Source organism: Aquila chrysaetos, chromosome 7 (genome assembly GCF_900496995.4).
Source record: "Aquila chrysaetos chrysaetos chromosome 7, bAquChr1.4, whole genome shotgun sequence".
Classification (NCBI taxonomy): Eukaryota; Metazoa; Chordata; class Aves; order Accipitriformes; family Accipitridae; genus Aquila; species Aquila chrysaetos.
Genome location: NC_044010.1, coordinates 11,741,787 through 11,765,611, shown reverse-complemented (window position 1 = coordinate 11,765,611; position 23,825 = coordinate 11,741,787). Strand labels below are relative to the sequence as shown.

General features: G+C 40.0%; 1 long non-coding RNA gene across 1 annotated transcript in view; it reads left to right on the top strand.

Moving 5' to 3' along the window:
* The first annotated feature begins 4,740 nt into the window (after positions 1 to 4,740).
* The window catches only part of LOC115344161, a 42,729-nt gene continuing 23,644 nt past the window's right edge, over positions 4,741 to 23,825 (top strand). Inside the window, exons 1-3 of the long non-coding RNA XR_005932857.1 lie at positions 4,741 to 4,854; positions 6,137 to 6,216; positions 8,420 to 8,550. This is a non-coding gene — a long non-coding RNA (uncharacterized LOC115344161). The remainder of the gene's footprint in view (positions 4,855 to 6,136; positions 6,217 to 8,419; positions 8,551 to 23,825) is intronic.

Genomic DNA, 23,825 nt, shown 5'->3' with positions numbered 1-23,825 from the left:
GTACATGTAGAAAATGTTAGAAAGTAAAGTTGCAAAATCTTAATTCATTGGTTACAAAGCATGCTGCTACATGTTGATATAGAAATATTTTGGGCAACAGATGTGCTGGTGGGCTTCGTAATGCTATAAGATTTAATGTCCTGTAACCGCTTACAAGATGAGAATGCTATTGCAAAAGAGATTATATTTATAAAGTAACACCTCTTTGTGGAGTGTGGTAGATGTATTTGGTTGCTTCAGCCAGTGAACTGAAATACAATTTAGCTGGCACACATCTAGGAATCACACCTTACTTTTAGCAGTTAGTGTTCAAATATTTAATACACGTTTTGGAAATGGGGCAATGCAATGCATATGTACAATGTTGCCTGTCATGGCTTGCCTTTGATATCTCCTTTTTGGGGCTTCTGTATATTAATTATATGCATGTCTCAGTGGAGGATAATAAATACTTTGTTATCTGGGCTGTGAATGAGGAATCTGTGCAGGGATCTGGTAACAGGACTAATTTAAGAAACCAAATTGCTGCCAAAATTAACAAACTAGATACATGTATATGAGTCTGTTATAATAATACTAGGGGGAGGGGTTTCTGTGCCATCCAGTAAGTAATTTTGTGTTTAAGGTTGTCCTCTTGCTTACAGATGACTCTTCCCTTAATATAAACAAATGAAAATTGCAAATAGTTATGTATGTATGGAAATAGTACCATGAAAGAGTGTCTAATGATTGGTGTCAACTTTGTCCTCCTCTTCAGTGCTTCTTCTCATCTCCCTGCATGCCCCAGCTGCCGTTTCTAGTTTGGGAGCCACAGTTATTCAATGTATTCCTGCTAAATTGTGTGAGACTTTTCTATGCATAAAGACTTTTGGAGTCAAGACTTTCCTAAATGGGTCTGATTGGGCTGAACGGGTGCTACTTCTGATCCAGCCTGAGTGGCATGAAAGACTTCCAACTGTTATTAATTGAAACTCAGAAGCCCTCAGGATCAGGCACAGTGTTTAATGTATGTTTTACAGCAGTACTTGTGTAAAGCTAATAATTGAAACTATTTGTAGGATCTATGCAGGGTAAGACTTGGTACTGATGATGAATGGCTTCATTGTACTAGGTCATTATGGTCCTAAGTAATTTTGTTGGTTGGTACTTTTCATTTTACACCTGAAATCAAATAAAAATGATGAATTGCAGAGAAATGAAAAAAATATAATTGGCACAATAGGTTATTACATGCTGTGATTGGAGGTAATGAATTGCAGCAGGAATTAAAGACAAAGGTATACCAGTTAAACTGAATTTAATCTGCCTAAGTAGCGAAATAGATGTTTCTGTCAGGCTGTAATCTTCTCAGGTTATCCAAAAATAATACAGAATCCACAGCCCATACCTCCTTACCCTAATAGTGTTCAAGTGGCTTAACCCCACAGGTTTGATTCATAGCAAGTATTAGATCATCATCAGTGTGAGTAAGTGCAAAATCAAACCACAACCAAAATCAGCCCTGCCCAAAGCTGCTAAACAGCTTTTTGTAGATCTGTGCTTATGTATAGCCTGCCTCCAAAGACTCCTCAGGCAAAGTCAGTCCTATTCAGAACACAGAAATATCCTAAAGATCAATGCTCAGCATCACTTAGTATGCTCAGAGCATTGAAAATAGGAGTTAGTAAACTGGCAGATATTTGATGTGGCTATTGTTCAGACCAAACTGGATGTTTCAGTATACGGAATGTGTATCTTCCTCCTGCCCCCTTGCCCCTCTCTTTTCCAGTAAATGCATTAAGGTTTAAGCCAGCATTCTGTAAGATCCCTGATACATACAGCTGGAGCAGGAGTAGGCCCGGTTTGATATCTCATAACTTGTGAATTGTTGTATCATTCAGTGATACAACAGTATTTGAAATTATTGGTTTGCACCTTTTCAATGTTTTATCACATTCTTGTCAGCATGTGTTTATAAGGAAAAAAGCTAAAGAATTCTAGAAGCAGATAAGGTAATCCAATTCTTTAAAAAATTAGTCATGAAAATAATTGATTTTTATTTTGTGCCAAGGGAGGGAAATTGTGCTTCCTGCATTAATAGTTCGCACTTGCTACATAGGAGATTTCCTTTCTTAAGTATGCAGGGCGCTTTATTCATACTGACCAGCATATTTGCCCTAGCAAATATATTCATCTGCAGTCTGACAAAGATTTAAGAATCATCTTGTTGGTCGAAAATTTATGTCTTCTAACTCTCTAAACAGGCTTTAGAAATAATGCCATGCAGTTCTTAGCAAGGAGCCCGTTAGTTAGCTTTTGTTTAGATTGCAAGTCCTCTACTTTTCAATTTCTTTTATCCATTAAAAATAATAATATTTAAAAAAAAAAAACAAAAAAAACCACCAGCAACCAGCACTCTGAAAAAAATAATTCTAGGCGCTGTAAAAGTTTGAATTCACAGTACAAAAGGGAATGTTGCTCATGCGGGGATTGTTGAATGCTAATAAGCTTGGCACATCAACTTGCTGCAGCTCCTTACAAGCCCTGTAATTAAAAAGTTCACCTTGAAGTTTGTATATAATTTTGCCATTCATTGTACATGTAACTTTTGTTGTTAATATTGGCATTCTTTTACAGACCAAGAATGAGACAATCACATTTGAGTAGCACCCTTGTCAACACGTTAATTTCTGTTGGTAATTTTTTTTGTCCCTAGGTCACTTTTCCCCCCTTAACTTCGGTTACCATAATATAATCTTATTTTATTTCTTCTCCTGTAACTCCCACTGTTTTCAACAGTCATGTCTTTTCCAGTTAAACACCCTACTTACTGTGCTTTTTGTATTTCAGCCTAGTTTTCAGGCTAATCTTCTTTCTTTTACAGTCTTATAATGCTACAGATTTATTGTTTCTTTTTTCATCTATTTCAACACACAGACTATATTTCTGCTTCAGCATTTTCTCTTTCACTAGTGCTTCTATGGACCTTGCTTGCTTTTCAAATGCTTTCTCATCCTAACCTTGCACCACTGTCGCTAACTACCCACTGTCTCCTCGTCTCCCGTGCTAGGATCCTGAATATTTCAGATCAATTACTATGAAGTTGAAGGTTTACACAATCTTTGGGATTTTCTGTTTAGGCAGTTGCCAGTAAAGAAAGAATGGAAAGAAAATACACAGGAGACTCAGCAAAGGGTTAAAATTAAGCAGTAAAACATTTTTGTACCTCTTTCATTATGTTTTTCTACTGGATAAGGAAAACATATATCATTTGGGAAAATAAACCAGGAAATTTGGAAAAGTAAGAGTTTTCTTATGAATTTAAATGGAAGTCTTGTGAGTAATATTTCTAGGGGCCTCAAACAAATAACCTTTACATTTCTTTCATCCCTTCTCATGCATTTTAATTGTGTGTGTGTATAAAATACAAAATGCTGAGCAAACAAATAAATCAAATGCTTAGACAATGAAATATTAATTTAATCAGTGTTTAAAAACACCTTGAGAGGCTAAGATGTGTATATCTCCGTGTCAGACTTGGAAATGAGTATGCATCTAAGTAAGGTATAATGTCATGCGCAAAATAATTCAAGAGTGTTAAAAGAAAAGACTGGAAAGCCAATACTTGGGGTTTAGCCTCTGTGGAAAAGTAAATGAGATTTCTACAATTTTATTTTGTGTTGATATATTTAAACCCTTCCCTCCTCTCCCCTCTTTCCCCTGTCTGTTAGGCTGTCTTGCATGTAAATGGTAAAATTTTCACATGACACCTTCAATAACAGTCTTAAATTTTGAAAAATGTGTATATCTCCCTGCAAACATAGTGTGAGATATAAGCATATAAAAAGAACTTGAAGCGAAATGAGTTCACCTGACTAACTTCTGTCTGGAAAGCGTTTCATCTCTATTTGCTCTTCTCCAGAAGACAGCTGAGTACAGGGAAGGAAGATAAACACCCCTGTCTTTACTCCTCAGCAAAATAGCTCAACCATGACCAAGAGGGATTGCCTATAGGCCTGAAAGATGTGGCACAAAATGTCTATTCAATCTTTGTCTCTTCTACAATCACCACTTAGTGCAAATTGATAGTATGAAGCTTTTCATGAAGATGACTTTTCAGGTGAGAACTGGGCTGAGACCAATTTGCCTTACTCAGCCCACTGGACAGGTATCTGTCAGAAGGTAACAATATCCGGTGGTGGTTCTGAATTTGCAGCAGTGTTGAACTGCATAATCTAATGTTTTGTAACTCTACACCCACTGTTATGAAATTTAGGAACCTTAACGTGTAAAAGCCATATTGTGTTACAAACTACTCTCCTACTACGTCAGTGTGTTATTCTCAACCAGCGTTAACCTAGGTGCTAACAAAATCTCCTCAGCCTCCACTAGCTGCAACCGTTCCTCAGCTTCGGATACTTCTGAGCATAGACTTCCTCATCTCACCAGAACTGGGTTTTATAGTCCAACTGTAGCTGTAACACACACAGAATACAGTTACAGTTAAGCTGTGGCCATGGAAAAGCCACATGCATCAGGCAAAATACTTCCAAAAGACTTAGGGAGTCATGAATACCTTTCTGCCTGGCTATGGAGAAGACTACATCTGGGATACAGTATACAGTCCTGGTCTTATGCAATCATGGAAGGTAGACTGTAAAACAGAAGAGATGGAGAGATGATTTGGGAGGAGTCTCTCTCTTTGAAAGGAGGCTGAAAGTCCTCTATTTATATCTCTTGATGTAGGAGGAAAGGAAAGGAGTGAGAAGAATAAAACCAGAGAGCTAAGTGAAAGGACTACGTGCAAGAAACACATATTTTTCAATGGCTCTGAGTACATTTGGGCTGGAGAGCAGAAGATGATGTAAGCTGCAGGTATGCCTTTCAGTGGTAATGGGGGGATTTTAAAAAAAAGAAAATCTATATAAAATGAAATTGGATACATCTATGAGCAGGATTGTATGACATCCTTGTTTACAGTAGCAGGAGACCAGATTTACTAACCCGCAAGTCTCATATCAGTCCTAATTTTTTAAACTACACCATTAATATAGTCATCAAAAATAAAAACCGTATTTGGATAAAGCCTGAGACAAAGCCTGGACTTGCTTGCAGCAAGTTGATGTGCCAAAGCCTGGACAAAGCCTACTTCTGTCAAAATAGCTAGGAAAATAAAAAACTAGTTTGCTAGTCTGCCCAGAAATTCATATAGTAGAAAAGCCTGTTTGATTATAGAGTATTATGCTACTGTAGATGGATAGTATTGAGCAGCCAGAAGAGCAGCTCACTTGCTAGGGTGGTGTATTTGACACAGCTCAGATATGAACACCCTGATTGCCGCTGGAAAGAAAGCTTGCGGGAATGCAGATGTGCATCCTTGTCTGCAGAAGACAGAGAAGAATAATGCGCGTGTATTTGATGTAATGGGAACAGCAAACCTGTCTGAAATATTCTTAGCAAGACAGCGCTCCAGGAGCTTATTAAAAAGGAGGTAGAATAAACAAATCTGTTTTTACAATAGCTGCACATCGCTAGAGCTGAAGCTATTGGAAGGAATCTAGTGGAAGAGAGTGTGGTGCTATGCAGGTGCCAGACGAGAGAACTGGATGCTGGGAGAAAGAGCAAAGCTACTTAGCTCAGCCTGTCTGCTGTAAGCTCCGAGTTCCTAAAGCCCGATTCCTAGGTTAATACTTATTTTTGAAGAGCTGCTTTTAGTAGCTTTGTGGGGTGGGCAATGGATTTTTTGATCTGTCCTCCATTTCTGATGTTCTGTTCCTAAATACTGTTGGGCCACATTACATTTCTGCTGACATCATGTGTAATTTAACACCATCTTGGCTACCTAGAGATTTTAAGAAAAGCACCACATAAAACAGAAATAAATACTCATATTGGAGTAGCAGTATTGGGGTCATTTGCTAGCCCCTTTCACACTCCATAGGACATCAAAAAAGTGAGGTGATCATGTTGTGCTGATAACATGATTGTGTTAAGGGAGTAATAAATAACCATGTTTTAGGTGGATGATCTTGTGAAGGACAGCAATACGGAAATTAAGAAAGGGAGAAGGGACTTGTGCTTTAAATGAAGAAAATCACAAATACTGATTTGCTCTTTAGCTAAATATACCATCTTCTCATTTATTCTTTTTAAATAGGAAGAAGCAACTCAGTTGTCACATCAGATGATGAAATTAAGTTTTTTATTCCCTGCCTAAATCTTCCATCTGGTAGCAATGTAAGTACATTGTGATAATAAATATATTCTTGCTAAAAGGGCTCTGACATCTCTCTACAGGAACTCTCTCTGTCAGATAAAGTTCAAATTTTGATAATTTAGCTAAGTAAATCTTTTGGGCAGAATAAAAAAGCGTAAGTTGTCATTCTTTCTTACATAAATACTGCTTAACAATTTCTGCAGTTATTTTGAGGCTTTGAGTACTTCAAACTAGGTCTTGGATAGGTGAAGATAAAGAAGGCAGGACCATCAGGTTGTAATCAGCACCATGAAGTCGCGCTGGAGGCCAGTCACTACTGGTGTACTGCTGAGGGCAGCGATCCTTCCCCTCTCTTTGGCACTGGTGAGACCGCACCTGGAGCACTGATCTGGGACTCCGCAGCACAAGAGAGATGCTGAGGTGCTGGACCAAGCCCAGCAGCGGGCCACCGTGCTGGGCAGGGCTGGAGCATGGGGTGTACAAGGAGAGGCTGCGGGAGCTGGGCTTGGTCAGGCTGGAGAAGGGCAGGCTGAAGGCAGGAGCCCCTCTTGCTGTCCGCTGGGAGAGTGTAGGGGAGGCAGAGCCAGATTCTCTTCCGAAGGGCACGGTGACAGGAGGAGGGAACAGACGCAAGCTGCAGTGCAGGAAATTCCCATTTGGAATTGGGGAAACTAAATTTTCATAAAGAGTTGGAGCTGGCTGCTCAGAGAGGCTGAGGAATCTCCACCATTGGAGATACTTGAAGCTTGACTGGGTAGGGCCCTGAGCGGCCTGATTTAATTCTGAAGCTGGGTCTGGGATCTTCAAAGTAGGTCCTGTGCTGAGCAGGTGGGCAGGCTAGATAACCTCCAAAGGTCCCTTCCATCATAAACTATTCTACCTTCCAGTGAAAATTGTTCATTCGGATAAGGAGATATTTTCTCATTCTTGCAAATGGGTAAGCCGAGGCAGCAGTCAAATAGGCTGTCTAAGGCAATAAAGCTATTTAGTGGCATCACATTTCAGTATATATTTGCTTTAAGCCTTTCTTGTTCCTTGTTTGAAATGTGCCTTCATGTATTCTCATAGAATCTGTGTTCGTCCTAACTTACTGTGACCAACCTTTTTTTAGCAGACTACTGATCAGTGTGGTATTAAGCAATACAGAGTATACAGCTACTTATGTGCTCTTCAGGCTTTTTTTTTTAATTTTATCTTAAAAAAACTGCCCTTGCATATTTTCATTTATTACAGCGAGCAGGTTACCCTGTTAGGAAGGCATGACAGTTTCATTGCATATGTGAATGTACAAGGTTAACCATTGTCTTTAAGCAGACAAAAGAATGACATGTAAGTATGCATTCATTGATTCCAGCTGACATCTAGTTTTTATAAATTATTATTATTGAAATAAATGGGGGAAAAAAGATAAACTGATCTTACATATATATACACACACACACACATGTGCATATATATACACACCAGAATGATTTGTTTAAAAAAAGCTCCAGCATATAGGAACTGGAAAATGTTGACTTTCTGGAGCTACTGGAGGAATTTGCATTTACTGCTTCTCAGCCAGGCTGTGTGCCGACACAGCGTTCTTTTCATGTTGGTCAGCTTCTGAGAGACAGGTGCCACGGTTTGCTTTGTAGGTGCTGTTTAGTGCCTTCTACTGCCTTACAAGTATACAGAGATCATTTACACCAATTCAGTAAAATAGTAGGTTAGAGCCTTGACGTTTATATTTAAAGGTCTTCTAAAGCTCTTACTAACTGGAATTGATGGGCATGTTACCTCAATGTAAACTGATAATCATATTTCTCTGAGCCTTGAAGCTTTTGCTTTACTCCATACCTAATGTAGCAGCGGTAAATATTTCAAAATTTAAAGCTGTAACAGTATATTAGCAAGTCCGACACCCCCTGAAGTCTGTTAAACTCAGGGCCAGGGGCTCTACATATGAAGTCAGTATCTGTCTCCCCCCACTTCTATTTTTAATTGAAAAATTATGACTCAAAGCAGAGATGAAAGATTCAAATTGTAGTCAATTTTCTAGAAAGAAGCTCATGCTATTTATGACGTTTAAATTTTTCTTTAAAATACAAGAAAAGACTTCTGCTAAGTGCTTGTATATAGCACAGCTGTAAATTCTTGTTTATCTGCTGTGCTGCAGTTTGTGTGTCTGTGTTTCTCGTCTTGTTGTGATTACTGAAGAATGTTTTCTTCTTTATTTTTGAGAGCTCTACAGTGCTGGCATTTATCAAGAGAAGACACACAGCACAGCCTTGCATAAATAATGGCACTGGGCCAAGTACAGCTGAGGTGGTTGCCAGCACAACTCCGTTGAAGTCAAAGGAATTGCACCGCGGGTGAGTTTGGCCTTTGGCTCAGGTTATGTAGGACTTTAACATGACAATTTTCAGTAATGCATCAGCTGTTTAAGGTAGTCAAGTCTGGTTTTGCTTTTTGGTTGAATACTGTATTTGAGCTATTTCAAATAAAGGAGCTGAACTTCTGCTCAGTGAAGTGAATGGGGTTTTTGTTAGTGGACTCCTTTTGCACTTTCTGTTCTCACTTAACCTGCCGTGAGTGCTAAATAACTTGATTTCATGAAATGGCATGACAATAGCTCTGGGCTCCAGTGAATTCCTGGGAAGAAGGAGTGTGCTGAATATTTTCTGAGTTTTGCATTCTCCTCTTGTACTTAATATATTGTATTTTAAGTGATAAGATGGTGCCTGTTGCCTGAACGCAAGCATTCTTTTGTACCGTCATTAGAAATCTGCAGGCAGCACTGATTTTTAATGGTGCCTGTTTTGGTTCATCTTGTTGGCTGTCGTATGGATCCACTTGTAGTAATCAGCCTCCTAAATAAAGAACAAACAAGTAAACAACTTACATTGTGCAAGGACAGAATAAACTGTGCCAAACATTTAGTAGTAGAGCAGGTCAGTAAGTTTATAATAGACCTAATTTACATAGTGAAAAGCCAGAGGTCTATCAGAGGAAGCCAAAAGAGATTTGGTTGTTAAATTTGGGGGGTATGAAAGAATGGCAACCTGATCCAGACCTCGGATTCATATTGCTAAGTACTGCTGAGTAAGTGTCTCAGCATTAAATATAGGTGCCTGTCACTCAAAATTCGTTAGAAGTCAGGCCTGTGTTTAATCAATCATTGCTAGGCCATGATTGTATCACATATTTTTCAATGGTAGGTATTCTTCTTACAGTCAGGCGTCAGGGTCACATAGTGAAGTGGGAAGTTGTGGCATATGTTTAAAACAACTGGCCACACAGATACGTCTCGGGACTTGAAGAAGTTTAGTGCCCACAAAAAACCCAAAAAGCTAGTGAGCAAATATGAAGGATCCCAATGATGTTTTGTTTTGTTTTTTTTTAAATATCAGATTTTTATGCCAGTATTTCCAAGCTTTGTTGGGGGAGTGGAGAAAACTGAATTCAATTATGATGTTAAGTAAAAACAAATTGTAGAAAACACTGTGTGAAGAGACAATTAGAAAGCAATCCAATGCACAGTTCAAGCTTGTGCAACTTTGTGTGATATTTTACATTTCATAAAATAGCTTTGCCTCCTCAATTGGTGGGGAAAAAAGCCAAACCTCTTGGAAATAAGGTGTCATTTAAAACAATAAATCTGTTTACAATTTTCTTAAGGTACATCCAAAATTTGTATTTCAATGACTGTAAATTTTAAATACAACATTCTTGCTTATCAGTAGGCAAGAGATACCTATTATTCTGAAGAAGAATATCTATCCCTAAAGTGGAGATGTAGCTAGTTCTTGTAGTCTAGCTAATCATTTGGGTTCAATAGATAGCTCTGGAAGAAATGCATCTAATGATAGCATCGGAGAATTTAAGAGAAAAGTTTGAAGAAAAAGATCTACCTCTTTCACATAAAAAACAACAACAACAATTTCCAGAACTACGTTTTTAAAAAAAGATGCCATTAAATAAGAAATACTTGTTTTATTTCTTGTTTTAGTAGAATAATTGTCTCAAACTTATGCTATGAATATGTTGGATAGAGATTTTGGAAAAAAAAAATCCAAACCTAAAACCTGCATCTCTTTTATGTAAAGAGGAGTAAAAAAGTGATGAAATAAATGTGCTATTCTAGCCACATGGATAAGGCAAGCCTTAAGGATTAGTCCTGGGGAAAATGCACCCCTGTATCTGTTCATTTCCATAAATCAAGTTGCCTTTACACTGTATACTTCCATGCTAAAAAAAGGTTCATGTGGCAGCCCCTAGTGTTAGTTGTTGTACAAGCTGTATATTGTATGGGCATGAGCTCCTAGAGTCTCATGCCAGTATATGGCTATATTCAGCTTTCTTGTAAGCCATAGCCTGGAGCTAATATTTGCTCTCATGTACAATTTGTTCCATTAGCTACTGTTAGCCAAACAAATCAGATTGCTGGAGAAACGCAACGGGGTCTGTAATTGTCTCTTCCTTAGAGGCATGTTTCACTGCAAGCAGTCAGTGTGTAAAGCGTTCTTTATACTTGGCTCCCAGATCTTCAGAGATTATGTGCTAGGGACAGCAGAGACACCTTTTAACCACAGTAGCCATACCCTTGACTCTCTCAGGGGTAAAAACCAATGCTAGATAGATGACTAAGCAGCACCATGTTCTGTAGTGACAATTTTTAATGAGGTTTACCAAGTTAGTTAATTTCTGAGTAATATAAATGTTTCACTGCAGAATCAGCCCTGCCTTTATTAATGGGCAAATTACAGAAAAATAAACTATATGAACTGTATATAAACTGTCTGTGACAAACTACGGTAGGCAAGATCTCCAAACAGGAGGAACACCCTGGAGAAACTAGGTGGTCTTTTCTTTGACTGAAGCTACTGTTGCCAATCTACTATGCTAAATACACATTTCACAGCTTGTTGCTTCTTGAATGCATTCAACTGAGTTCATTTCATGTGCCAAGTACTTGTTCAGAATACACTGAACATAACATCTAGTTTTTCTGCCAAAATGGCCTCTGTCAAGCCTCCCTCCTGCATTTAGCCAGCTACAAAAGCTGTTCCTTGCTAGTGAATTCCAGTACCATCAGTGTTTTCCCTGAATTATTATAGTAGGAGCACTTCTTTCATTGCTTTGTAATGTGAATGTTCACATTCCCCAGTTTTCCAGAGGGGACAACGAGGATATTGCTGCCTTGGCAAACAGAAGACTTGGAGAAGATGCACAGGCTAATGCTTTGCTTGCCTTCTGTTGCCTCTCTTCTTTAATATACTCAGGTTCGTGTCAAACAATCCGTTAAAGCATGTCCTTAAAATCTTTCCAAGGAAGAAGGGAGATTCATTCTGTTTGTGTTACATGTGCTGCCTTAGAGCGGCTTCCCTCTCAGGCTAGCCTGCACCTGCCTGTCTGTCATCTCCCTGGACAGTCTGGAATTATACTTGCAAATAGAATTGTCAACTTTTGTAGGGATTTGAACACAGTGACATGCATGCTAATTCTCTTGTTGCTTCTCTGCCTCAGGCTAAATAACATTAATTTTCCTTGAATCGTTTCAGAGGAACATTCTGTACAGGGCATAAAATTGGATTTTGGTCACTCAGGGTTAAAACACTGAACACCTTTATTAATAACTTGCCAGAGTGAGGTTACAATCTGCAACAGGAAACACATTTGGGGGGTTCTAGTATAAATGAGAAAATAATGTAGCTCAGATAAGCGCTGTAAATCAAAGCCTCAGACTAGATCAGGGCCCTACAATTATATTAACAGTTTCATTGCAAATGTGAGTCAAGTGTACCTTTTGGCAGCAGGGAGCAATCTGAAATCATACGCTCATCCTTGCCGAAGCTGTATTTCTAAGGTCGCTTCTTATTTAGATGCCTAGCTGCAAAACCAAAACAGCAATGCACTGGCCTTCAAGTTGTAAGCAGTTCCCATTAGCCAATTTAAAAAAAAATAAATGACGTCTTGACCTACATTACCAATATGTGTAGCGTGGCAGTTCATTACAAGAAGAAACCTTAAAGTTTCTATTCCCTCAGCTCTGTGCAATTCAATTTCATTTTTCCTGACGAATTTTGGAACCTGGGGCCGAGCCTTTCTCCAGCACGTACGTACATACGTGTGTGTGGTGGCAGGAGGAGAAGTCCCTTCCTGTGAGGCACAGCGATGCCGTTCCTTTAGTGAAGGAGACAGCAGAGGTTTGGCTCTGCAATACAGCATTGCCACCTTGAAGATGGAAACTGCTACCCTGGACACAGAGCTGTTGTGCTTGGGTGGATGGCTGAATGCATCCATAATGGCTCCAGCGAGCCCAAGAGGAACGTGCTGGTGCACTTGCCCAGTGCCACTGAGCTCAAGGGGCTCTTCTGAAGAAACAAACTCATTCTGACCTCCACCAGACACTCCAGTTTCTTCCCTTGTGCTGGAACTAATGGTGGTTTGGCCCTTGGGAAGATAGTTCAAGGAGTTAAAGCAAGAAAATCAGCCCTACTGAAAAGAAACAAAATAGTCTTCTGCTTAATATGGGTTTGAGTCTCTGCAAGAAAAGAAAGACATCCCATCTCAAGGAGAGGTTGCAGTTAAATCCCCTCAGCTGTAAAAACTGGGAAGTAATTTGAGATACACTTGTGGAGGTTGTGGCTAGCAGGTTCAAATTTATTGGGTTCCCAGTCTATAAGCATTATAAAGAAAACATTGAGAGGCACAATGGGCATTTTTTTGGCTGCTAGTAGTTACCTAGACTGCATTTTCGAGTCTGGGTGAGGCAAGCAAGACAGATTTTGTTTATCAGCAACATACAGATGTCTGGCCATGCTATAACTGTTACTTTTCTGCATCTTCCTCTCTCCTGCTTTCTGAGGATTTTTAATTTCTCCAGTTATTTCCCTTAGCCTTTGCTCCCTTGTCCCTGAGGGGGAGGCACACCGTCACACTTGAATGATGACTTTTAGAGCATCTTTTCAGTAATAAGGTTTGGTTAGAAGAGCCCTGAAAACTCCCTGTGATGCTTTTGAGCAAGAGGCCTACATCTTGACACCTTTGTACTTCTGTTACGGCTTAGACACGGTTTAATGGTGCAGCTATAATGAGCCAGATTACAGATTGTGGAGGAATGGTACACATTAGTTTCTAATGTATAAAGGCAGCGTTATAGAATAAGGGTATCAGGCTCCAAGTTTGCCTGGTTTTCCCCAGCTGCATTAGTTGGACTAATAGGATGTTACCTCAGCAGCAGGACTCTCCACAGGTTTTGCAAACAGCTGCTTCATAACTTTTTCAAGAGCTGGTGAACTGATAAACAGAGACCTTGCTTATGGTGAGTCAGGCAAATTTACCGATGTGTAGATTTAGAGAACAGTTCTACTTCAAGGAACTTCTTTTGTTTTTGTATTTCAAATCAAGAAAAACCTTTTCACAAATAAAACAAGTCAATATCTGATTTCATAGTAATTGTAATTTAGCTTATTCTGTGAAAATATTATCAGAGGCATTCAATTAAAAGGAGGAAGGAGAGGATATTGCGTGCTCAGGCATCCAGCTCTGGATATACAGAAACTGGGAGTCATCTCCTTGCCAGCTGAACTGTCTTGAAGGTTGCAACCTTCTCAGAGCATCTGAGCTGCTTACTCTGAATAGAAGAGAAGTTAATCAGGTTTTTTAAGATGCATTCCAAGAGGATTTTTTGTCTCCTTCAGAAAAAGCTCAATGAGTTCATTAGAGAACACCAGGAATGAAAACAGTGGGAGGAGCTCACTGACGTTTGCCTGCAACAATGAAATCAGTTAAGTCCCTAAAAATCTAATCAGAGAGAGTTACAAAGATCTTAAGGCCTTTCCCACACTGGGAATACAGTTGTACTAGCTCAGCTTACGACAGAACGATGCTGTTGCTGGCTCAGCTCCACTGTCTGCCCCAGCCACCATGTACAGAGATTTTGTCTGAGCTGTTTTACATATGCATTTTGAAACACTGATACTGGTCTCAGCCATGGACACGTGGGCCTTGTGTCATACAACTGGTATGCACAGCATACCAGTTTCCTCATCTGTAACTTCTTTTGTCCCCTCTGGATTTTACTCTGTTCTCTGTAGGCTGCAAGAAGCTCGTGCTTTCACTTGTGCATGATATCAGCAGTTTGGAAGAGGTTTTTTTCTACCTCAATTTTATGTGTGTTTGGGGTATTTGCATATTAATGCGCACACATAATGTGTATGCACATGTTTATATCTATATACACATGCACACAGAAGACACGCAAAAGTTACTAGCAGGTATGAAAGCTTGAACTTTTTTCTTTTTTTTTTTTTTTTAATATAAACAGTAATTTACATTAGAAATTACATCATTGTAGTATTCATTGTCAGAGCACGTGACATGAGTTTTTGGTTGGCTGTGGAAACTATTGCCCTGTATTATTTTCCTTTTTACATTGCATTTTCACCTCCCACAATTAATTCGTTCTAAGAGACTCTGGTTGCCACCATCTTCTGCAATGCAACTTTGACAGCAGGTATTATTCTGTGTTCATCAGCATTGTCAGCTCCACCTTTGGATTTCAGAGCTTACTAGTATCTGATTAAAATGTGTGTATATTAATACAGATCCGCTCATGTTACCATGTCTTGTCTCTTTTATCTGGTTTTTTTCTTCAGGTGTTTCCTTCTGTCCCATGTTGCCCTTTCCCTTTGAGAGTACAAAGGCACGTCAAAGAAGAAGGAGCACATAATGAGTCATGCTCCATCGCAGAGAAGTAAAGGCGGCCACTGTTCTTGCATGTCTTGTACACATTTTCTTTGACAAGTTATCAGATTTTCTTGATGTCATTACTTGTTCCTTGCAATGGAGATGTCTACTGGCTGCTTAATGAGGTTTTGAATGACAGTCAACATCTCTGCATCCAAAAGCAACGGATGTAAGTATTTACAGCATTTGAATCACTATTAAGTAGATCAAGAAGTAACCTGGGGCACAGGAAGGTGTTCTCTCTCTCACACACACATAGATAGTTAATCTCATTTTATCTGGGGACCTAGAATTATGTTTATGCTTAGATCTTCATATTCTTCCCTGCAAAGCACTTATTTTACCAATTTTAAGAATAGGTAACAGAAGCTGGCTTGTTGTGACTTGCCTGTGTAAGTCAGCAAGTGGTGACCTTTGAACATGGAAGTGTTGTGGTAGATTTTATTCTGAAAGCTTGCCACAGATAATGGAAACTCTTGGAGATTTTGCTGTTCGCTAGAGCAAGAGTAAGCTTGTGACAAAACTAAGCATTTTAATTTTTTCCCTCCTCTCTCTTTCTTTTGCTTCTTTCCCTCACCCCCCAATGAATTTGTCCATGGCAAGAAACAGTAACCGGAATTGCAAATTTCACATCAGTTACTGAATATAGGCCAATCTTGGTGTCAGGCTTTGTGTCTTGCTTGAGACAGAGTTCTGCAGACTGAAAGCAGATTTCTGTTAACCATATTAGCTCTGTCACCCCCTGCCCCAGCAACAACAATAAATGGGAGCAAATAAAAAACTCAACAATGCTTTTTCACCCACTGATTCCCAGTTCAGGTAGTCAGGTATTGTAAACTTGAATGAAAGCAAAACATTTTATCAAGTTTGTCCATTTCTCAGCCACTGACAAATACACCTTCTTCATTGTCAAAGGGGAAGGAACTGATAAGATTGTCGCACGTTGACCTATTCCCTTATTTCTAGGCCAAGGTTTTCCAGCATGCCTGTACCTGTGCTCTAGTCTGGAACAGAGAAGGGTCAACCAGGTCACTGTCGTCTTGGGGCAAAAGCTAGTGTTTGCAGAAAGCTCAGATAATTTGGGCATGATTGCTGTGGTGCTGGAAGGTTGAGATGGGTCTCCAGGGAAATTATTTCCCCAGGGCAGCCAGAAATCAGCTGCTATGTGGTCACTTTGACCTAATAATTCTGCTGGGCTTTCAGACAATTTTAAGAATGATGCTTATTCAGTATTTACATGTCATTTTTTGTATTGTATGGAGGATAGAGATTTTGATTACAAGAAAAATGAACAGGAGCAAAAAGGAAACTACATCATTCAACCTTTTCTGAGCATGAGATTTTTAAAGAGTAAACAAGCAAATTTTACATGGATAAAGAGCACCCTCCTGAAGCAGTAGCAGTTACCTTAGAAAACAGAGATGCTAGAGCCAGGAGAGAGTGAAAACTCCCTTATGCTCAGAAGGCAGATGATTTACCAATGGGACAGAATATAGCGTGGGCAGGTTATCCTTCTGAGTACAACCCTTTTTTTCCTGGAAATGGGGGCAAATGTGGAAAAGAAGGAAATAAACCCTTTGTGTCTTAGAAAGATAGCTTCCCAGGATCAAGCATCCCCCTGCATTAACCTTTGCATGTGCTTATGAAACAATATTTTTCTTTGATGGGGTGCAAATGAACTCAGCAGCTCAGCTGTTAAGATGTCAGAGCTTTATAATATGCTTTATGGGCTTCTCAATACAATTACGTATTTTGTGTCTCTACGTATATATCTGTATGTGTAAGTATCAAAACCTTATTCTTCTGCTATTGCAGTCAGTATCAGCTGGAGTTTTTTCATTTGCTTTGAGGAGGAGAGGGCAAATTCTCATCTGTTACTGGGAAGTGCTTCTTCACAGGAGGTGAGACCCTATGTAACACTCGGTACTCCTGTGAAGGAAGGAGTGTCCCCCAAATCACACATATTCAAAGGAAATTGAAAGAAACTCACTTTGTAAGGTTATGGTCTTTCTACATCCCACAGTGGTTCTTGATGTCTTTTCTGCTCTAATATCATGTTTCTAAAGGACACATATGAGAAAGCAGGTCAAATTGGAAGAAATTCACCATTTAGATCTTAAAAGAGCCTTCAGCTGCAGTGGGGTCAACACTTCAGATACAAGATGAAACATTTTTATAACAACACTGAATAGGATTTATCATTTCTTTGTAATTCAAACCAGAAAAAGCCCAAAAACAAGGGATGGAAGGAGGAATAAAGGAACAAACATGAGGGAAAAAGAAGCATCAGGAAAGCAACAGAAGACACAGAGGCAAAACGGAGTGTGTTGCACAGAAAAATAAATGCGCTTCTCTGCAATAAATACACCACAAATGCCTTAAAAAAATCCCAAAGCAGAATGGCTGCAGTAGGGAGCTGTGCATGATAAAGTGTGATAGGATATATAGAGAAGATCCAAAGACTCAAAAGGTTACTGCATTTTCTTAAGCTTTCTATTCTTTTTCTTGTTGGCATGGCATTGTCAGAATTTTTATCTCAAATGGCTTATTTTCCCCATTATTTGTCTGTTTCAGCTGGAGAGGGTTTTGTTTTACCATTCGTAAGAGGTTTTTGTAGTGTGGGTTTTTTTTAATACTAGCCTAATCTCGTTATACTTGTAATGCCATTAAGAGCATTCCCAGCTTTTGGGAGCATCATGTGACTCTTTCCAAGGAACAGTGCAGTGGAGGCTGAAGGAGGTTGTATACTGAACCATGCAATACATGGGAATGAAGGAAACGGTCCTGTGTGCCTTACTCCCTTTCTGCAGGTCTACCAGAGCCAGGCAGGCAAGCTGGAGGGATTCTTTGACCTTTTCTGTGCCTCATTTTCTCTATCAGTTAAATACTTCCCTTAAGGCTAAAATTATTGTTAAGCCCCCAGGTACTAAATGTAACGTATTCACATGCTAAACATAATTGAAGGCCATAGTCAGCACCATTGTAAAAAACCACACCCCTCAATAACCCATTTGCAGAATGCATCGCCATTGTCTCTAGATTCACTGCAGCTGTTAGAGCCGTATTCTCCAGAAGTCAGTCCAATCTGTTGATAAAAGCCTGGGATGCTGAGCGCTTCCCGAAAGATGCTTCCTGCAGCCACTTAATACTGATGTTAGGGGCAAGCTGTTTAAAAATGCATGTCAGATGGCTCACAGTGATGATGCAAGAGGATTTATCCTCCAACAGACAACATTTTATTCCCGTTCTTTTGCTGGTGACTTTTGTCATATTAAGCAAGACAGTAAAAGCTAGGGCAGAATGAAATATGATGTCTTTCCCATGGACATTTCAAAACACACTTGAAAAGTTTTTTTGTTTTGAAAAGGAAGTATTCAGTTTTGCAATGTAAAAGGGAGGGATTTTTTTCATTTGCTTTGGAAACAGGAAGCATTAATTTTATTTTTTTTGCTTTTCAGTGCTGGCTTTTTAGTTACTTGAAAAAATGAACTGGGAAGTAGTTGTGGTCCTCCTAGAACCTACTGAATTAAAATGTGCAAATACATATATGTATAAATTTATAAAAGTGTATATGTATAGGGCATGAATATATGTAGATATAAGAATTTGCTTGAAAACAACTGAGAACTTCCCCAACTCCAGCCTCTGTCTTCTGAGAGATTCTGAAGTGTTAGAGTGGGCCTGGATTTATCAGGTGTGATAACCTTGCCTTGCTGTATATAAGGTTTGCCTGTGTATCAGTGTCTCCTGTGACCTTTGATTAAGAATGTTACAAAAGTTCAGATGGGAAGAAAAGATGTGAGAAGTCAAGTGGATAAATTGGAGAGGGCTCCTGTACACCAAGGCACATTAATACTCTCTCACCTAAATATCAAAAGACGGTAACTATAAAAGCAGAACTGTGCAAACAGTCTTTCTGGTGGTATGATTCTAGTTCAGCTTAAATCTTCACCTGAGAGTAACAATTTTTCCTTCTGAGCTCTCTGGTGACAAAGAACAATTGCCCTCTGTGGAGGCTGAACTTTCCACCTCACCTTAAAAGCTGTCAGTGCTTTAATAGATCATGCCAAAAAGTCCTATCTTTCTGACAGTTGTAGCATAGAGCCCAGAGTGCAAATAACTTCTCTGCTGTTTGCACTATTTTGTTGCTCGTTATTAAGATTAAGAAAAGAGTTAGGTGCTCTCTCTGCCGTATGGCTTTCCATGCAAATGCTCGAGTGGTCCCTTCGCTCTTTTTCCTGAAGCAGCAGTCCCATGCTGTGGGTGCAGTCACTCCTGCTTCACAGACATGTAGCTAAGGCACGGTACGGAATCACCAGTTTCCACTTATTTCAGGCACCAAATTTGGGGCACTTGGAAAATGAGTTCTCAGAGTGTTTTACTGTTGCGTAGTGCCTTGCTTGTTCAGAGTAGATTCACCTTTAATGTCAGCAGGACTTTGACATCCTCAAGAGTTTTAAAAATCAAACCTGAGGTATCTGGACAAATGGATTACCTCAAATTTAGTAAGTGTGGATGAAAAGCTATGCTTTAGGCAACTCATCTACCATCATAGAGAAACTCACGTTAGCAGAGCCGTGGTGTTGCAGTATAACAGAGTAAGCCGTGATGCTGGTCCTTCTGTTGTCTTGGAGCACACCCAAACCAACATACTACCCAGGGGAGACGTTCTACTCCCGATATAATGCCGTATGGAGCAATCTGAGACTGATTCACCCGTTTGTTGACATCTGCATCTTCCTAATTCAGAAACAGACTGAACAAAGTTTAGCTAACTAGGCAATTCCACATAGGATTCTGAAAAACAAAAGACAAATGCCGGTTTACAATGACTAATTAAACTGCAATATATGACTTTACAGTGAAATAGAAAATCTGACTGCGGCTTAAACAAGAAGACAAGAACACTGAGTTTAGGACTGAAAGGTGTAAAACAAGTAAAATCCACCTGGAATTAACATAATTCTTTTCTATTTTAATTAAATAATTAAAATTTATTAATATAATTTTATATTATATGATTAAATGATCAAAACAAATGGAAATTTTGCCACTGAAAAGAATTGGGAAACTGATCTCTCAGAGAAGCAAAACACCCAACTGCCTAGGTTTTTAGCATAAGTGGCATATGAATAAACATCGAAAAAAGCTGTGTATCCTTTGCAGTTCAAATACATAGTAAGCATAATAAAGATAAATGGGTTGAGGGTTGCAACTGAATTAGGGAAATATGAAAAAGGCATGCATTTCTCATAATTTTTTATTTTTTTACTTGTGCTCTCAGGTTGTTTCACCTCCCTTTGATATTCCCTGTGAAATTCAGTTGTTCTCAGGTCAAGAACAGGACTCTCCAAATTTCAGAGAAGAACCTGAGTTTACTGGAATCCTTGGCACGAGTTCACTAGGAAAGGAACTTCCTAGGCAGAACATTTGATTGTGCCCTTGTAGCGAACAACTAATTAAAACCCTGAAGATAACGTGCCGCGGTCTCTGACAGCCAGCTGACAAGCAGACCGATTTCCCTGTCTCTGAATACCAGAGGACAGGTTTTGATCCTGCCTAGAGCCAAGGGAAGCTGCGTGCTGCCAAAGCACCTGCAGCAGTGGCAAAGGTGGGTTTCCGCGGGTGCGCGGTACCACCCCGTGCCAGGGGCTGACGTCCCCCCGCAGGGTCCGTGGCCAAGGCTTGGCGGCTCCGCACCAAACACCTGGAGGGAGATGAGGAGCAGGGCTCTGCGCTTGGGTGGCTGAGGAGTGCTCTTGGGTTTTCTTAGGCCAGTTTTGGTGACGGAGGAACAGTAACATCTTAAAACAGCAGAGCTATTGAGGGGAGGGGGGGCAGTGAAGATCTGCTCGTGGTTTGGCCCGTCAGCATCAGGAGGGTGAAAAGAGGGAACAGTACAGGAAAAAGTACGTGGCCCAAGCCTTTCGTGGCTAACCGTGATATGCATAAATGTTGAAAAACATGTTTCAATAAAAACTCAATGTTTTTTAAAGCTTTGGGATAGTTTTTTAAATACACTGTTAATGCTTAAGCTGTTTTCTATTTTGGGCTAGCCAGGTTATTAAATTCTAAAGATGAGAAATTCCCTAACTGATTATGAAAGTGTACCCCAGAAGCAGACTGTGAGGCTCTGTCTCCATATATAAGGCAATAATTTAAGATACTAGTTTTATGTTCCCTTAGTACCTGGGAGCATTAAAACCTGCAATAATATAAAGGGTTATAAATGAAAAAAATTAGTCTGTACTCAGTTTCATAGACCAATGCTGCCCAAGTTTGCAAGCCTCTCTGTACATTGTGTGTGATGTCTCTCCATTTGAGTCTAGCGTGAGGAGTTTTGAATGCTGCACCTGGGCAATCCCAAGCATCCAGAGGAAGCTGACGTATTTGTACGTTCCTAATTTGGGGGAAACTGGAAAAACAGAGAAGGGGTTGGTAGTTTTTATAAGCGGTGACCACACATACAGCTTAATAATTCTCAGCCTCCCAGAAAATGCCTTATGATCTCTAGATAAATTAGGAATCAACAATTCCTAAAATTAAGTCGCTTTTTATTTCTTTTTAATTCATTTTGGATTTCTACTTCATTACTTTTACTTCACTAGTAAGGACAGCTGCAAAACTCTCCTTGGCTGAATCTTCCCTAGCAGACTTGGAACTTCTTTGGGGGATCTGAAGGAAAGCTTTCTGGTTTTAGCTAGCCAAGTCTTTGTCTTCCCTTCACTGATGTGTTTCCCTGGGATACCAGTCTGTCTTAAGACTTTCAGGAAGTGAAGCAATTAAGGGACATTATAATAAAGAGGAAAAAAAGCAAAAAACAAGCTGCCTTTTAACTCTATGCCCCATTAAACTTTTGGCAATTACACGTTCACGGCCATTGTCCCCTTGCTCCCATTTTTCTTCCCATGCACGGCCACGTGTGGCTGTAGGCTGTGAAGTGCTATACTCCACAGCCGGTATCACATTCACAGACTGTCGTGGTCTGTGGCTCTTCTGACTGCCCATAGATACTTTTGAAAGTGAAAACTAGTCTGTTACAATGCAAATTAATGATACTCTAAAAAATAAGACTGACCTGTCTGGAGTTGAAATTAAATAGTAGGAAGGCCAGGACAAAAGGATTGGAAAGATTAGGAAGAGGTCTAAAGATGAACCCATTAATGGGCCCATTAATCTCAGTGGAGCTGTGGGTCAAGGCAGGATTTCTCCCCTTTGGCTAGCATAGAAATAATGTAAAAAAGCTTATTTGAAAGCAATGCCTTCTGTTAGCCTGGAGACTCAGGGCTACAATGGGGAGATGAGACTCCAATAAGATGAGGATTTTTGGACATCTGATTGAGAGGAAGAGAGATACTTTAAAGCAGGCACCAAGCCGGCCTAAAATGCATTTATTTTGCATACGGTTTTGTTAGTTTTAATAGATATATTTGAAAGAAAAAGGCCAAGAGGACAAAGAAACAAGAGAAATAGCTGGCCAGATTGGCTAGCAGAGGAAGGAGGAGCAGAGCGTGAAGGGCAGCCAGCAGCAAGGGGTAGGATGGGAGTGGAAGGGATGGGGAGCAGCTCACCTGCAGGGCTAGCAGCACCTGGAGCTGTGCTGTGCTGCCTAGCAAATCCTGCCAGCTCTGCCAGGGAGGAGGGTATCGCTGTGGCATACTGTCGCTGGGGGAGAAGACAAGCAACCTCCTCCTGCCTAAGCAGTTGCTTCACCGGAAAAAAAAAAAAAAAAAAAAAGGTCTTGAAATAATTTTGAAAATTAGGTACTGCAACTTGGTCATATGCCTTGCTTGAATCTTTCCACTTTTCATAAGCTCCTGGTTCTTAAGTATAAATTGATTGATGCCTGAATGCAGAAACAAATGAGCTGATTAAACAGCAGAAAGCTCAGTGTAATTTTCATCGGTTGCTGGGTGAGGCTGGGGTTGGTGTTTTATAGCGAGCCCTTTCCCTTCAAACCTAGTCCTTGATACTGTAGTTAATTCCTGGCAGAATAGCTTCACTTACATCCTAAAAATAGTTGGCAAGTTTAAGCTTACGTAGCAAGCTAACAAGAGTGCCGGGCCCCGTGGCTCTGTACTATCACACTTACTTGCACTACTTAGAAATTTAACAGGTTACAGTTGAAATATCTCATTGAGCCTTCACCAAAAGCCTCTGTAGACTTCCTGCAGTGGCTCTTGCTGAGCAGGTAAGGATCTGAGCTCGTGTCATTTCCTAGTTTGAACTAGTTTTTAGATTCCTTCTGGCAATCGTGTTCGTCCTGCTGGGTAAACCGAGGCATAAATCTGGGAAAACCTTTTACACAAGAGGTCATTTTCTCCCTGTTAGAAAAGATTAGTTGTGAGAGTATGTCATGTTCTCCCAGCACGTACTGTCAAAGGACGATGTCTGCATCTTCACAGGAGGCACAAAAGAGTATTAGACCACAGCTGCCTGAAAGCTTAAGCTAAGTAAGGAAAGGGAAAATAATCACAAAGCACCTTTTTAGATGCTGTATTGGCACTTGCTGGAAAGCAAAGAATAGCCCTGTCCTGCAGAGCTGATGAGGGGGGTGTTTTGTTTATTGGTTTTGGGCGTTTTTTATGGTCAGAAAATGTCTTCCTCTGCCCTGGTGGTGGGTTTTCTACCTACCCACTGACTGCCAGGGCACCTGTGCCGGCCCTGCCGCCTGCTTCTGCCCTTATGCTGACAGCTCATATTTTCAAAAACGTTTGGGTATCTGGCTTGAAGTATCTCTTAAAGTGGCCTACAATTTAGGATGCTCCTGGAAAGGCAGACCTTTTCAATTTGGCAGACCCTATTTGACTACAGGATGCCAGTACTACCTGGGATGGAATTGTCTCCCCGCACCTCCACCACCTTGTTTTAAAATCTGCCACCCAAATCTCTCTCA